The sequence below is a fragment of the Bos taurus genome, chromosome 12, assembly GCF_002263795.3.
Source record: "Bos taurus isolate L1 Dominette 01449 registration number 42190680 breed Hereford chromosome 12, ARS-UCD2.0, whole genome shotgun sequence".
Classification (NCBI taxonomy): Eukaryota; Metazoa; Chordata; class Mammalia; order Artiodactyla; family Bovidae; genus Bos; species Bos taurus.
Window position 1 is genome coordinate 16,584,851 of NC_037339.1, and position 14,997 is coordinate 16,599,847.

At 40.9% G+C, this 14,997-nt stretch overlaps 1 protein-coding gene across 3 annotated transcripts in view; it reads left to right on the top strand.

Annotated features, from left to right (window-relative positions):
• The window catches only part of LRCH1 (leucine rich repeats and calponin homology domain containing 1), a 215,563-nt gene that overhangs the window by 92,202 nt on the left and 108,364 nt on the right, over positions 1 to 14,997 (top strand). The window lies entirely within an intron of this gene.

Below are 14,997 nucleotides of genomic sequence, written 5' to 3' on the forward strand. Positions count from 1 at the left end.
TTAAATGTTTTCCTTAAATTATATTTTTTTGGAGTATAGTTGTGTTACAGCGTTGTGTTAGTTTCTACTACACGGCAAAACGAATCAGCCGTTCATATGCGTATACCCCCTCCCTGTGGATTCCATTCTCATCAGGTCACCACTGTGCATTAAGTACAGTACCCTGTGCTATACAGAATATTCTCGTTAGTTATCTATTTTATACATGCGTCATTCTCAGTCTCATAATTCCTCCCATCCATCCTCTCCCCCGTGGTATCCATATTTTTGTTCTCTATGTCTGTGTCTCTGCTTCTGCTTTGCAATTAAGATCATCTACACTATTTTTCTAGATTCCACATATTTGTGTTGTTTTTCTCTTTCTGACTTACTTCACTCTGTATGACAGTCTCTAGATCCATCCACATCTCTACAAATTACCCAGTTTTGTCCTTTTTGTGGCTGAGTAATGTTCTATTATATATGTATACCACATCTTCTTTATCCATTCCTCTGTTGATGGGCATTTAGGTTGCTTCCATGTCTTGGTTACTGTAAGTAGTTCTGGTATGAACACTGAGGTGCATGTATCTTTTTGAATTATGTTTTTTTTCTGTGAGGTTTTTACGAGATGATGAGTATTTGGAAAACACTTTGTGTGCCTGGGAGACAGTAAGTGCTGAGTAATGATTTGTGGTCATGGTGACTTGTAGTCCTGGCAGGCTCTGAGTTTGCTGGTCAGAACTAGTGCCATATGTGTGGTGCACCTATAAAAATGTTTAGATGGGGCAGTTTTTGCTCACTGACTCAGTGTGAAGACTAGAGAATTCTCATTGCAAACCTGGGTCATTTTACATCATTTTTGTGTCCACTTTAGCATGGGTCTAACATGCAGTTTGAACTTCAGGAGGACAAAAACATTTTCTCAGATCGGGATTTCAAATTGTTTGCAAAGCCATTAATAGTGAAAAGATAAAATCTATTTTGTCTTCAAGTTTAAGGCATAATTCAAGAGACCTAGAGAGGGTAGACTTCTAAATCTATTCCATGCACACTAGCTCTTTTCAGAACTTGATAAGAGCTCTTGCTTTAAAAATTAGATGTGAGCAACAGTTGTTTGTTATGCCTGAACTCTAGATGAAGTAAATCATGTGACCAAAATGAGAGGAGAAAGAGAAGTCACACGAAAATAAGCGTGTTGTTTACATGCTTTCAGAAACCATATTTTGGAAAATAATATACCAGTTTAACATGCTTTCTTAAATAATATAAACTGTATTTCTATTGTAGTTGCTAGTAAGTGATAATGTGAAACAGTTTCTATGAACAATCTTATTATATTTTAGTTCAGCAAGAAGCTTCCAGCTAGATCTGTGAAAAAGGATACAGAAACCATCTGAAATAAACTATTTCTAGACTTAAAAACTGCATGTTCTTACAATGGAATATACTATATTCAGACACCGTCACAAACATGCCTTTCTTATCAGTGCTGCCCTAGCTAAATGTGAACTTTAAAAATTGGAAATCAGGCACTTTGTAGACAGTTCGTGCTTTGTTTCATATTTTAGCATTAAGAAAAAGAAAAATTGCCCAAGGAAGTGTTTCTGGAAGGAGTCAAACTTCTCAATTCCCTTGGTGTGTAGCCTACAGTATTTTTGTTGTTTTAGGAATTGATTGTGACTCTAAGTGTAACTGAAAGGATATTCATTTCTAAAGCATGGATCCTGATTACTTCCTAAAAAGTGAGTGATAATATAGCAATTAGATGCTGTCATCATATTACACACACTTGGTCCAGGTGTCAGTACAAAACCATCATTATCATTGAACTGTGTAATAACATGTAGGGCAGAGTGCAGGAGTGGAAATAACATTGGATTTTGGTTCGCTAAGTCTGGGTTCCAGAATTCATCATGGCCCTTGGGCCATGGGACCAAGCCTTTAGGTTTCAAGAAACTGTGATGGGAAAGAGCATTGGCTTTATGGAGGCAGCTGCTAGAAAGTCCTTTGCTAGCTCATTTTCTTTCCTCAGTTTTCATGTTTTTCCTAGGATGATGTCATATATGAACACCCCTTATTTACATGCTGATGTCTTCCAATCTACATTTTAACCAAGACCTTTATCATGGGCTCCAGACCCCAAATCTCATGGCTAACAGACCACTCTACTTGGTTGCCCCCTAGATAATATTAAATCAGTGTATTGAAAACTAAACTCATCATGGCTCTCCTCTCCCACCATTGCCCACAAATCTGGTTTTTCCTCCCTGCATTCCTTTTCAAGTAGCATGCTTCTGGGCATTTCCCCAAGCCAGAGACCTCAAGATGCCCTCAGCTTTTCTTTCTCTCTACTTTCTATATTTAACAGATCACTAACTGGCAGATCACTCTGCCAATTCTACCTCTTAAATATCTCCCTGATCCATTCCCTCGTATGATGATGTTCATTCTTCCATTGCAGATGACTTCACCTTACTCCTGGCCCTTCTCATTTCTCACCTGGATTTTTGTGTCCAGTCTCTGTAACTACTGTTTCCATGCATGCCTGCTGAGCATCAACCCCATGTACCAAAACCATAATGCCAGTGACGGTTCCTCAGTGAGCTACCCCCTCCTCCATTCTTCACCTGGGCAGCACCTGTTGGTCTGGAGTGAATTGTCTGTTCTGCCCCTGGTGCTCTCCCAGACACCGTCCAGAGACTCAGCTTACAGGTCAATGCCTCTCTGAAGTCTTTCTCAGCCTGTCAGACAAGTTGGTATTTAACCATACTGATAAATATAGATCTTGTGTATGTATCGTACATTTTCATTGTACGTTTTTCTTTGATTTCTCTTCTTCCCCTGTTGGACTCTGTACTTGAGGTTATGAACTGAGTCCTAAATTCTTGTCGCTCTATACACTAGCTGCATAATGTGCCCAGCTTATAGAGGCCTCCTATAAATGACTGAGTGTGGATGGTCTTCCTTGCGGCGGGAAGCATTAGGGAAGATGCCGTTTAGCCTTGGGACTGCCCCTACCTCCTCGCTCACCCCTGCCAGCATCTGGGACTTACTGCTGAGTAGGCTCACCCCTGGGGACTTTGCTTGGCTCTCCTCACTTAGATACGTTGTATTATGGGATCAGAGCTACACATGATAAGTCAATACTTTTTTTTTTCATTTCTAGATGAGTTTTTTTGATGGGCAAAGGCATTAAGGTTGGACATGACCAGAGGGACACAGGCAGTGTGCGCCTTCTCTTGGGCATCTGTACGCACCCTGGCCATCCTGGCCATCCCACTCTCAGCTCACAGCCAGTCCTCAAATCACCCGGCACTCAGTCTCCGTTCGTCTGGTTCGGCCACTTTCCTTCTGTCCTATCGACTGCTTCACACTTCATCTTAAGACCTTGACCATCTCCTGCTCCTTCCCTCCCAGCTGGGCTTGGCGGCAATCGTTATGGGAACTTCAGTGGCTGCCCACCACCCCATCCACTCAGATATCTGCATCTGTGCCTCAGTTGGCTGCCTTCTGTCCTTTCCTGGAGGGGAACAGTCCGTGGTCCCGCGGAAGGCTGCTTTCTGAAGATCATCAGCCTCGTGAGCCCCGCTGGTTCCCCTGCTGTCCCTGCCGTAGGCCCGCCTTTCTCCTACCTCAGCACTCTCCCCTTCGCTGTTCCTCCTGGAAAAGGTGCCTCCCCCAGATGTTCCCATGACTTCCTATCTTCCTTCCTTCAGCTGTTTGCTCAGTCACTTTATTTGTGAATTCTTCCTGATCATCCTGTTCAAATTTGCGGTCCCCTGCCTCATACTTCCTATTTCCTTATTCTACTTTATTGTTCTCGTTAGCGCGGACCACCGTCTAACATGCGATATATTATCCCTATTAGTTTTGCGTAGATCATCCCCACTAGAATGTAAGCTCTGGAGGGCAGGAATTTTGCCAGGATTCACTGCTGTTTGCCCACCATGCAGAACTATTCCTGGTATGGATGCTCAAAAGTATTTTTTGAGTGGTTCTGTCAAGAAGGAGCTTTCTCAAACAGAAAAGCACAATAAATTGTCTGTTTCCTTCTCTTAAAACTATAGGCTTCAGCGGAAATTTCAAGTTTTTATTTTATCCAAAAGATAACAAAGCTGAATTTAAAATTCCCCCAAACACTGTGTCTATTTTCAAAGAAAGACATGAAAATGAAATAATAACTTAAGCCTTCTCTGAACACTTTTGTACACATAAAATGTCATTAGTGATTAAAAAAACAGTATTTCTATTATGTATAAGGAGGTAGTATGGATTTTCAAATGGACTGGTGCATAAGATTGGCTTTCTTAACTTTAGATTTTCTGAATCATATCTACTTAAAAACATCACTGGTGATATCTTTAAGGTTTTTTCTGTCAAAAATAAAGTTTGTGGTAATAATTCCTTCTTTGACCTTATAAGCAATATGGTGAAACTGGCTCACGACTTGTGGATAGCTTTTAAAATTTTGCCACATTCGAGATTAATCACCATTGATATAATTGATACCATATGATATAAACTTTGAATTCTGTATGATTTCTATTTCAAAGTGATGGCTGTTACCCACACTCTGCTTAATGTTTAACACAAGTATTGGGGAAACTTGAATAATGAATTATCTGGCTAATGGACCTGTACTTGAGAATTAATAAAAGGAAAAATTCATTTCTTTATCTTAGAACTCTTTAAAAATGTACTAATTTTTTTTTTTTTTGCCATTTAGAAAGTCTCTTGGAAGGTCAATAATTTTATCTTTGAGGAAGATCTTACATGGTCTCATGCCTGAGATTATTTATAGGACTGTAAAAAATGATATTTGATTTGCCTCTAAAAGGGTTCCTTTTAATGAGAGACCAAATCAATAATATATGTGAAAGGGGCTGTTTAACTATAAAAACATTCCATCCTCTCTACTTTTGGTGGGGGTAATGTTAACTTTCTTAATGTTTTTATTTGCTATTTTAAAAATTTATAGTAAAATAATCTGGGACTTCCCTGGCAGTCCAGTGGTTAAGACTGTGGGCTTCCAATCCAGGGGGCACAGGTTTGATCCTTGGTCTAGAAACTAAGATCCCACATGCTGTGTTGCATGGCCAAGAAAATATTAAATAATAATATCATCATCATCTAATTATTGATGATTATGGTCATCTGACATTCACAACTGAGCACACACACACAGACTCTTTTACAGTATATTTGATTTCTAAAGCTAACAAATGTAAAAATTCTGGGAAAAATTTATGATGAGGTCATTTTTATTATAAAGGGCTTTCTTTCCACCAAATAACATTTCTTTTATGGTTGAGAGTTTTCATATTTATGTACTCAAGTCACAACAGTGCATTGTTTCATTCTTGGTAGTAAACCTTGGAGTGACTGTAAGCTCCAGCCAGGCTGAGGCCATGGAGTTCCCGGGTAGCTGCTCTGTGTTCCTCCCTGCTCCCTGCTCTGTTTACAGCAAGTCCACTCCTTTCCTTTAACTCCAGTATAATCATGTGAGTTTGATCCATTAGGGCCCTTGGGACTCACCTTCCTTGCCTTCCCCATATTACTCATCTTGCAGCACTTGTCAGATCCCTTAATCACTAATAACTAGTTTTCCTGCAATTACCGTGTACCAGAGACTGTCCATGAACTGGCTGGTGAGTAATTGTCATCAGCTGCTCAGCTTTAGTCCAGCAGCAATCACGTGATTTACTGAAGGGCCCCTTGAGCTCTAGAACCTCCCAGGGAAAGCTCCGGAGATCCTGTTCTCCCTCTTGCCATTCCAGAGAACCCAAGGTCTGCTCACAACACCTGAGCAGCTGCCCTGGGTCTGACCTGCCAGAGGACTGGCCCACACTATCTCCTGTTCCTTAGAGCCCCTTGCTATGTCTCCCCTGGGCTCCTCTGCACCCTGGGAGACCCCGTTCCTGGGAAAGTCTGTGACTGTGTCTCTTCCCATGTCTGCCTAGAATTTAACCATCAGGCTCTGTGTCTCTTCCTTTCTGCTCTGCTAGATTGTTAAAGCTGAAGCCATGCCCTAATTTATTTCTTTTCTCAGTTGTCATCCGTTGAGTTCCAGGCACTGCTATTCACTCTTTTTTCCATCATTTATGAGGTCCAAGTGTATCCAGCATGTGCAGTCGTTGGCATTGTGATGAGTGAGGGTATCTGTCTATGTAGATCAATGGATGGAGCTAGAGAACACTGTTGGGTAAGGTGACTGCTGAGTTAATGATACTTGGTCATCAGTCCCAGGGTTGGGAAGTTCCCCTGGAGGAGGACTTGGCAACCCACTCCAGTATTCTTGTCTGGAGTCCCATGGCCAGAGAAGCCTGGCGGACTGTAGTCCCTGGGGTCCCAGAGTTGGACATGACTGAGCACCCACGCATGCCCAGTCGTAGAGCTGCCTAATAGCATTTATAGTGTAGATGTGCTGTCTGTCCTTGTGAGATTTCCCAGAGCTGTCCCTTTTACTTATGCCTCCCACCTGATAGGGTTAGTAATTTCTGTTACTCTGGGAAATTTCAGGTTCCAGGATAATGTTTGTATTTTATGATCATTTTTAAAAGCATTCATTTTTTAAAATTGTAATAAAATAACAACATGTCACATGAAATTTACCCTGTTAACCATGTTTAACTGTCCAGTTCAGTGGCACTAAGTACATCCACGTTGGTGTGTGCCGTCACCATCATCCATCCACAGAGCTCTTTTCACCTTGCGAAACTGAAACTCTCTCCCTCTACACAATTCTGCCTTTCCCCAGCTTTTGGCAACCATAGTTCTACTTTCTGTCTCTATGAGTTTGACTCCTTTAGGAACCTTGTGTAAATGGAGGCATACAGTATTTGTCTTCTGGTGACTGGCTTATTTCACTTAGCATAATCTCAGTGATTACCCATGTGGTAGCACGTGGCAAACTTTCCTCCCTTTTTAAAGTCGAACGCTGTTCCATTGTATGTGTAGACTGCATTTTGCTTTTCCATTCATTCCTTGGTGAAGATTTGAATTAATTCTACCTTTTGACTTTTGCAATAATACTACTTAAAGCATTCATGTTTCATAAGAAAATTAGTGTTTTCCCTTTAAATTGGTATTTCTCATTTTAAAGATGAGCTGTTTTTATTATGTCTCAGAGCCAAAATTCTCTTAAAGGAAGTGGGAAATGATTCATTAGCTAAACAGAATCACTAGGGAATGGGTCATTTCACAGAAGCTGTAACCATTTAAGATGTTTTGTTTTGAGTAATTTTACATGAAAACATTAAAAAAAATAGGTACTGCTCTGCTCTCTTGAACATTTTAAAGTTAGTTTAATTTTCGAATGTGTTAACTAGTCCTAGATTATTCAACATTGAGAGTATTATTTTGGTGCTAAAACTACATTGTTCTATAATATTTAGAAGGGTTTTGACCATTACATTTAGAATTTTTGAATTTAAAATACTGAAATTTTAAAATGTGTATGTATATTTTACTCTTTGTTATTTTTTTTCTTATTGTTGTTAGAAGCACACTTTCTTATGACTGCTTTTCTTTGTAGAATCTGTTTGTTGCTTCTAAAACACAGTGGTGCTAAACAGGCAATAATATCATTTGTTAGAATTATGTTGAAGAGTAAACAGCCTCTGAGTGAGCCTTTTAGAGATTAAGTAAAATGATTATACTTTGGGACAGGAACCCCTTCCCCCACCAATTCTATCTATGGTGGTCTTTTACAATTTTATTTCCTAATTTTTTTGGCAATGCTTTGGATAGGAGAGGTACCGTAAAGAAATCAATTTTTGCTATCAACATTTCAACAATGCATTTGTTCTGTAAAAGGCCATGCATGCGTGTTAAGCCATTTCAGTCTTGTCTGACTCTTTGCGACCCCATGGACTATATAGCCCACCAGGCTCCTCTGTCCATGGGGATTCTCCAGGCAAAAACACTGGAGTGGGTTGCCATGGCCTCCTCCAGGGGATCTTCCCCACCCAGGGATCAAACCTGCATCTCTTAGGTCTTCTGCATTGGCAGGTGGGTTCTTTACCACTAGCACCATTTGGGAAACCCTCATATGTAATTACCTCTTCAGTATTTTGTGGGCTTAAGTAGGTATCTACTGTTAATAAATTCACCAGACCAAGAGTCTGGATCTGTCATATTTTTTTTGGCATTTACCAAAACTAGCTTCTATTTCTTATTTCCTTCTTCTGCTTGGGACGGGTAACGTTCAAACTAACTTACAGATTTTTTGCTCATAATGCACCATTGTTTTTGTCTATTGTTTCATCTCTGATTTAGTGTTATGAAGCCTTTGTACATATGGTGTACTTCTTGTGCTTGTTGCCTAGATTTTAAACTCCTTCCCAGCCCAGGCCTTTTTTTCTTGCTAGAAATACTGTATTCGAAACCCAGCATTAGCTAACATAATGACAGAGACTATTCTTAGAGTCCCTCCTCTGTGTGGATGCTGCTGTAAGGATTTGTGTGTATCATCTCATGTAGTCCTTCCAGTAACTCAGCGAAGCCAGTACTAGTACTATCCTCATGTTACAAGTGAAGAAGCTGAGGCATAGAGTAATTTAAGTAATTACTCTATGTAATTAAGTAATCATTTCCAAGTGCACACACCAAGTAGTGGAATCAGGGTTTGAGCTCAAGCTGTCTGACCGAAGAATCTCCTTTCCTACTACCTTCCTTCAATGAATATTCATTAAACTCTTACTGTATACCAGTGAACAATGCAAAGATCCCAGCCTTCACAGAACTTACATTCTGGTTGAGGAAGAGAGAAAATGAACAACCAAAATACATGAATAAATGGTATGCTATATTAGAAGGCTATCCAAGCACTAAGACAGAAAAGAAAATGTAGAACAGAGGAAGGGGCGGTAAGACAGACAGGTTGACATTTTAAGTAGATAATCAGGGAAAACTTCATGGTTCATACAGAGGAACTGTTTAACAAGTCTCTAGTGTTTGACAAGATGATTTTTTTTTTTTATTGATCTCTTAGAGATGTAGCCTGAGATCTTGACTGACTCATTCAAAACTTTCATGAATCTGTTTATTAGTTCTGCCTGTTTAACCCTGGAAGTGACATGGGTTTTTTCTCCAGAGTCAAGGATGAGGCAGCCCATGGGCTCTGCTTCACTGCCTGGAGCAAGTCTCTTACTCCGGAGTACTCCCAAATGTGCAGGTGTCTGGGGAGCTGGCTGTGGGTGCTGAATCGTGGGGCCGGGTGGGGTGTCTGTCCTGGAGTGGGGAAAGAGGGGTGATTAGACCCCTGGGACATTGTGCAGTGGTTCTTTAGAGAAGGATATTGCTGAGATTCTTCTGGGGAGACCCCTGCCTGCCTAGGGGAGAATGGATACAGATTGTCCAGACAGGGCAAGTGGCCCCAGACCATCCTTCCATCCAAGGATTGTCTCTGAACTATGGACCCAGCAAGGGACCGAGCAAGAGGGCGAAGGTGGCCTGGCCCAGAGGGTCCTGTCAGTATTAGGAAGACAGTGGGGCCCGTATGCTTGTCTGTGGGTCAGGGGTTGAGATTTATGTGTGAAGGACACACACTTCACCCAGTTACTGAGGCATCATCGAAAGTGCTAATACGCTAAAATTAAACTTCCATTCCCTGTTCCTGTGCTCCAGTTTGTCAGTCGTGCCCGACTGTTTGTGACCCCCATGGATTGTAACCCGCCAGGCTCCTCTGCCCATGGAATTTTCCAGGCAAGAATTCTGGAGTGGGTTACCCATTCCCTTCTCCAGGGGATCTTCTCAACCCAGGGATCAAACTCGTGTCTCTCGCGTCTCCTGCATTGGCAAGGCAGGTTCTTTACCACTAGCGCCACCTGGGAAGCCGTGATCACATATTTACTCTCAGCTTAAAAGATGGATCATTCAGTTTTTCTGGAACTGGGCATGATTGGACTCCAACAGGCCTTTCCTTTAGACCAGAAAGCACGGATGTTGCAAATGAGGTTCCCAGCTGTCCTGGTCTGTCAGCCTTCTGCTCGTGGCTGCGGTGGCTGATCACTCAGGATGTTGTTGTTGGAGGGGTGCGGCTGGTGGGGGGGGGTCATCCAGCCCCTCCCAAGGCACAACTTTCCTTTTTTATACAAAAACAACACTGTGCCTCCGAGGGTGCTGACTGCACACCAGATTCCATTGACTGTTTTCCTACGCTCCTCTGCTTATTTTTATTCATTTGGCTACTTTATTTTAGGGCTTCGCAGAGCTTGTTTTGGCCCGAGCGAAACGTATTGTTTTATTTCTGGCTGCCCTGCTCTCATGTGAACGCTTCAATTAAGAAGCGGACGCGGGGAGGACGTGGTTCTGGGGTTCCGGTTTGCTGCCCGGCCGTTTGCCCAGAGCTGCAGTCGACCCCGCTCCCCAGGGCAGGCTGAGGCCCCTGGGCAGGTTTCCAGCAAGAACGGACTGAATCCGGCTCGGGATGGGCAACCAGGCCCTGATGACACAGGCTCATCTCACTGGAGAAGATATTAGGACCTGGTCAAAATCACTTACTTCTAGTCCAGAGCTTTGACATCATTTCATGCCTCCTCACCAGGTATCAGAAATGGATTTTTTTTTTTTTTTTAAAGAAAAAAAATGGATCTGTTTTTATTATTTTTTAAATTAGAGATACCCCACAAGAACAACTGACCTTCCCTAGCTGCAGTCCTATGAGGCTGAATCAGTGATGTTTGAAAACAGGGCTTTGGTGTCCTGCCTGCTGGTTTAGTTCTTGCCTCTGCCACTTACTAGCTCTGTGTCCTGAGGCAAATTGCATAACCTCTCTGGGCCTCGGTATCCACACATACTGGGAGTGATCATTGCACCTGCTTTCTTAGGTTATGGTGAAGATTCAACAAGAAAAAAAAAATCCTAATTTTCTATGATCATAGCCAACTGATGATGATATGTAAAACTCCATTGCAGATCGGATTTTTGTCGCTCCAATCATATCTGGAACTAGTTGAGCTGGAATTTAGACTAAGAATCTAATCAAACTGAATTGGTGCGGTTTTCTTTCCCAAGACTGTTGTCTAAATCAGACTCTTCCCAGACCCAACCACTTGCCTCTAGGAGAGCGCCACCTGTTGGTGGGTCTTGGTTTAGATAGGAAGCTGAGAGGGTGGATCACCTGTGTTTGCCTTGGGATCACTGTTGTTCAGTGGTTCAGTCGTGTCTGACTCTTTGCGACCCCATGGATTGCAGCACACCAAGCTTCCCTGTCCTTCACCATCTCCTGGAGCTTGCTCAAACTCGTGTCTATCAAGTCAGTGATGCCATCCAACCATCTCTTCCTCTGTCGTCCCCTTCTGCCTTCAGTCTTTCCCAGAGTCAGGGTCTTTTCTAATGAGTTGGCTCTTTGCATCAGGTCGCCAAAGTATTGGAGCTTCAGCTTCAACATCAGTCCTTCCGGTGAATATTCAGGATTGATTTCCTTTAGGATTGACTGTTTGATCCTTGCAGTCCAAGGGACTCTCAAGAGTCTTCTCCAGCTCCACAGTTCAAAAGCATTAGTTCTTCGGTGCTCAGCTTTCTTTATGGTTCAGCTCTCACATCCATACGTGACTACTGGAAAAACTATAGCTTTGACTAGACGGACTTTTGTTGGCCAAGTAATGTCTCTGCTTTTTATTATGCTGTCTAGGTTTTTCATAGCTTTTCTTCCAAGGAGCAAGCGTCTTTTAATTTAATGGCTGCAATCACCATCTGCAGTGATTTTGGAGCCCAAGAAAATAAAGTCTGAAAATAAAGGGATAGTGGGGATCAACTAGCCATCCAGGGATGCCCAAATCACACCCTGATACTTCTGGCCATGGACCCCAGGCTTCAGGATTTTTAAAAGCCTTCTTTCTAAGTGATCCCAGTATACTAACGCAGTTGAGATATACTAGGAAGATATTTTATTTAGGAAAAGATTTCTTAAGTGGCTTCATTCATAGCTCCATGTATTTATAACAGAATTAGAGCAGCACACAAGAAAAATAAACACAAATTCTTCATCCCTGTTTATCTCGAGTTTAAGAACTGACATATTTCTATCATTCAGAACTTACTGGACTTTTCACAGCTCCTGATTCATTTGCCCAAACTGGTTTGGGTTGTATTTCAAAATAAAGATACAAATTGCATTCTTAACACTTGCCTGTTATCTGTGAACTCTTATTCTTCCCGTCTGTCTGTAAATATTACTACAACTGCCTGGCTCCTGCTTTGTTTCTCTCTGCCTCCGGCAAGGATCTGCCCTCTAAGAGTCCCAGTTAGAGACACTCACGTCTGTGTGGGCACCCTGAACTGTCTGCTCATGACTTTAATTACAGCTAAATCCTGGATTTCTTTCTCTTCTTCCTTCTTGTGTGTTTTGTTTTTGTTTGTTTTTGGTTCTTTTGTTTTTAAAGACGGTTCAGACCATATTTTATTTTTGTTTTCAGCTGACAGGAAAATTTTGAACCAATTTGTATGACATTTTTCCCCATTGTTTATAATCAGATTATCCACTCTGGATTATCAAAGTCAAAATGTCTTAATCCAGACTGACTTTCCCAGCCATTCTGGGCATCTTTCCCATGGTGAGTTAGTGGATGCCCAAGGGTACAAAATAATGTCTGCAGGAGCCTCAGTAAATCATAGGAAAGCAAACCTGTTCCTTTTTTTTTTGTACCCTCTTTCTTCCAATAAGAAAGCTAGTTGAGACTCATTGGAAAAGACTCTGATGCTGGGAGGGATTGGGGGCAGGAGGAGAAGGGGACGACAGAGGATGAGATGGCTGGATAGCATCACTGACTCAATGGTCATGAGTCTGAGTGAATTCTGGGAGTTGGCGATGGACAGGGAGGCCTGGCGTGCTGCGATTCATGGGGTCGCAAAGAGTCGGACACGACTGAGCGACTGAACTGAACTGAACTGAGATGATATTCAGATCCAAGTAGGAAAAAATAAGTGACGTATTTGAAAACTCATTCTAAACCCTTCAGTGAAACAGAGTGCTTATATAAGATTAGGATAATTGGCAGTTTAAGCCAGTTTCTACTCACCAAGTTTCCTGTAACCACTTCCAGAATTTAGTCCATCAGGTGCCATTGTTTTCAGTACTTTCTTTTTTGAATGTAATGTTTCTAACTTTCTTGTCCTCTGGGTTTTTACACAGAACATGTTGTTGACTTGATTTTTATTGTATTTTGGACAAATGAAAATGCAGTGAAGATTTAATCGCCATATCTTCCTAATAATCTAGCTGTGGGATACATGATCTGGCCATTGCTCCAAGGAGAAAGGGTGGGGAACTTGGTCAGCCTTGGAGTTAGACATACTTAGCTGTGAATATGGTTACTGATTTCTGTGGCTTTGGGCAAGTCACAGAAGCTTTCTGAGCCTAGTTTACTCATCTGTAGGTTGGTGGTGCTCCTTGCGTTGGTTTAAATGAGTTACTAGACGCAAAGCTCCAGATACGGTGTCTAGCTCAGTGGGAGTGCTCAAAGGGGTGATAACAAATACCCACCTGGATTTTACCTCTTTATTTCTATCTTTTTTTTTTTTTTAAGCCCAATTGGAACCTTTTACCTTATAGTTGAGGGTTTGCCTCCTTTTATCTATCAAATTATAAACTTAAAAAAAAAAGTAGTCCTCTGTGTTTTTCTTTTCTGCAGAAACCATGTACTTAGTAAATTTTGATGAATCCGTCAATAATTTATCATTTGGATAGTGAATCTAAACAAATAGGATAGGAAAACTTGTGATTTTTCTGTATTTCAGTTTTGTTTTAAATTAACCTAGGCAACTGTTTCTCTATAGGGATTGAAAGAGTCTAAGCTCCATGTAGGTTTTGTTATTTCTTCCCTTTTAACGCAGAAACTGGAACCCAAACCCAGGATGATAAGGGCATGTTACATAGGTAAATTCTCACTAACTCTGGACACGGAGGTCTGTTCATTTGGTCTGTTCATTGTAGTCTGGGCATTCATGTGCCCACTATTAACACCTTATACCTTTATTTATAATCAATAATACTCTCAAAAGAAAGAACTGGAAAAATCCAGAATAGCTCAGTTAAAGGATTAGGGTGATCCTGTAGGCCAGATCCTGGACAGCTAATAGTTTTGCATGTGACTTTCCTATTGAAACTCTCAGAGACCTTAAAAGATGTTTATTGTAATGTGACTCATAGGAGAAGGGAAAGAAAGAAGTTAAGAGGAGAGGTGATCATATACTATTTCATGTATCACTCTTTATTTGATGACATGTTTAGATAATTTAGAAAATACTGATGTTTCTAGAATGAATCCTACTTGAACCTAATATGTTAATCTTTTTAGGTAAGTGTTTCATTCTGTTGACTCTTTTTAAATTTAGATTCACACATGTATTTAGAAAGGAGATTCATCTGTAGTTTTCTTGTTGTGTACTTTTTTGTTAGATGATTATATCAGTATCATCTGTTACTATTTAAATAAGAATTTGAAAACTTTCTTTCCTATCACATGGTTTGAAATGGTTTAAATATGATCAGAATTGTCCCTTAAAATTTTCCCAGAATTCTTCCTCTGAAGACATCTAACCTGCTTTTGTTTATTTATGTGTTTATCTATTGGAAGGTCAGTTGGGGAGGTAGGTTTTTGATTTGTGTTTCATTAGTATACACAACATATAGTGTGATTCCTTAAGTAAATCTGAAATATTATTTACTGAGCATCTTCAGTTCTTACTGATTAAGTCCTGCCTAACTAAGGGCGAGGTGATTTGTTACTGTTGATTACTGTTTCAAGAGTGGCAGTTCTTGTTTGTATTCAGTGTTTTATGGCATTTTACAGTCATGTATACCATTCCTAGATTTGGACATTAAGGACTATTCCACATTTTTATTGTTGAGATGGTGATGCTGTCAATTGTATGTTTATATTACTGTGTAGACTGTTATTACTCTTTATTTTAGATGCTCTTTATTTATTCATTTGTTTATTTGGCTCCGTGGAGTCTTAGTTCAGCATGTGAACTCTCAGTTGTGGCATGTGGGAGCTCGTTCCCTGACCA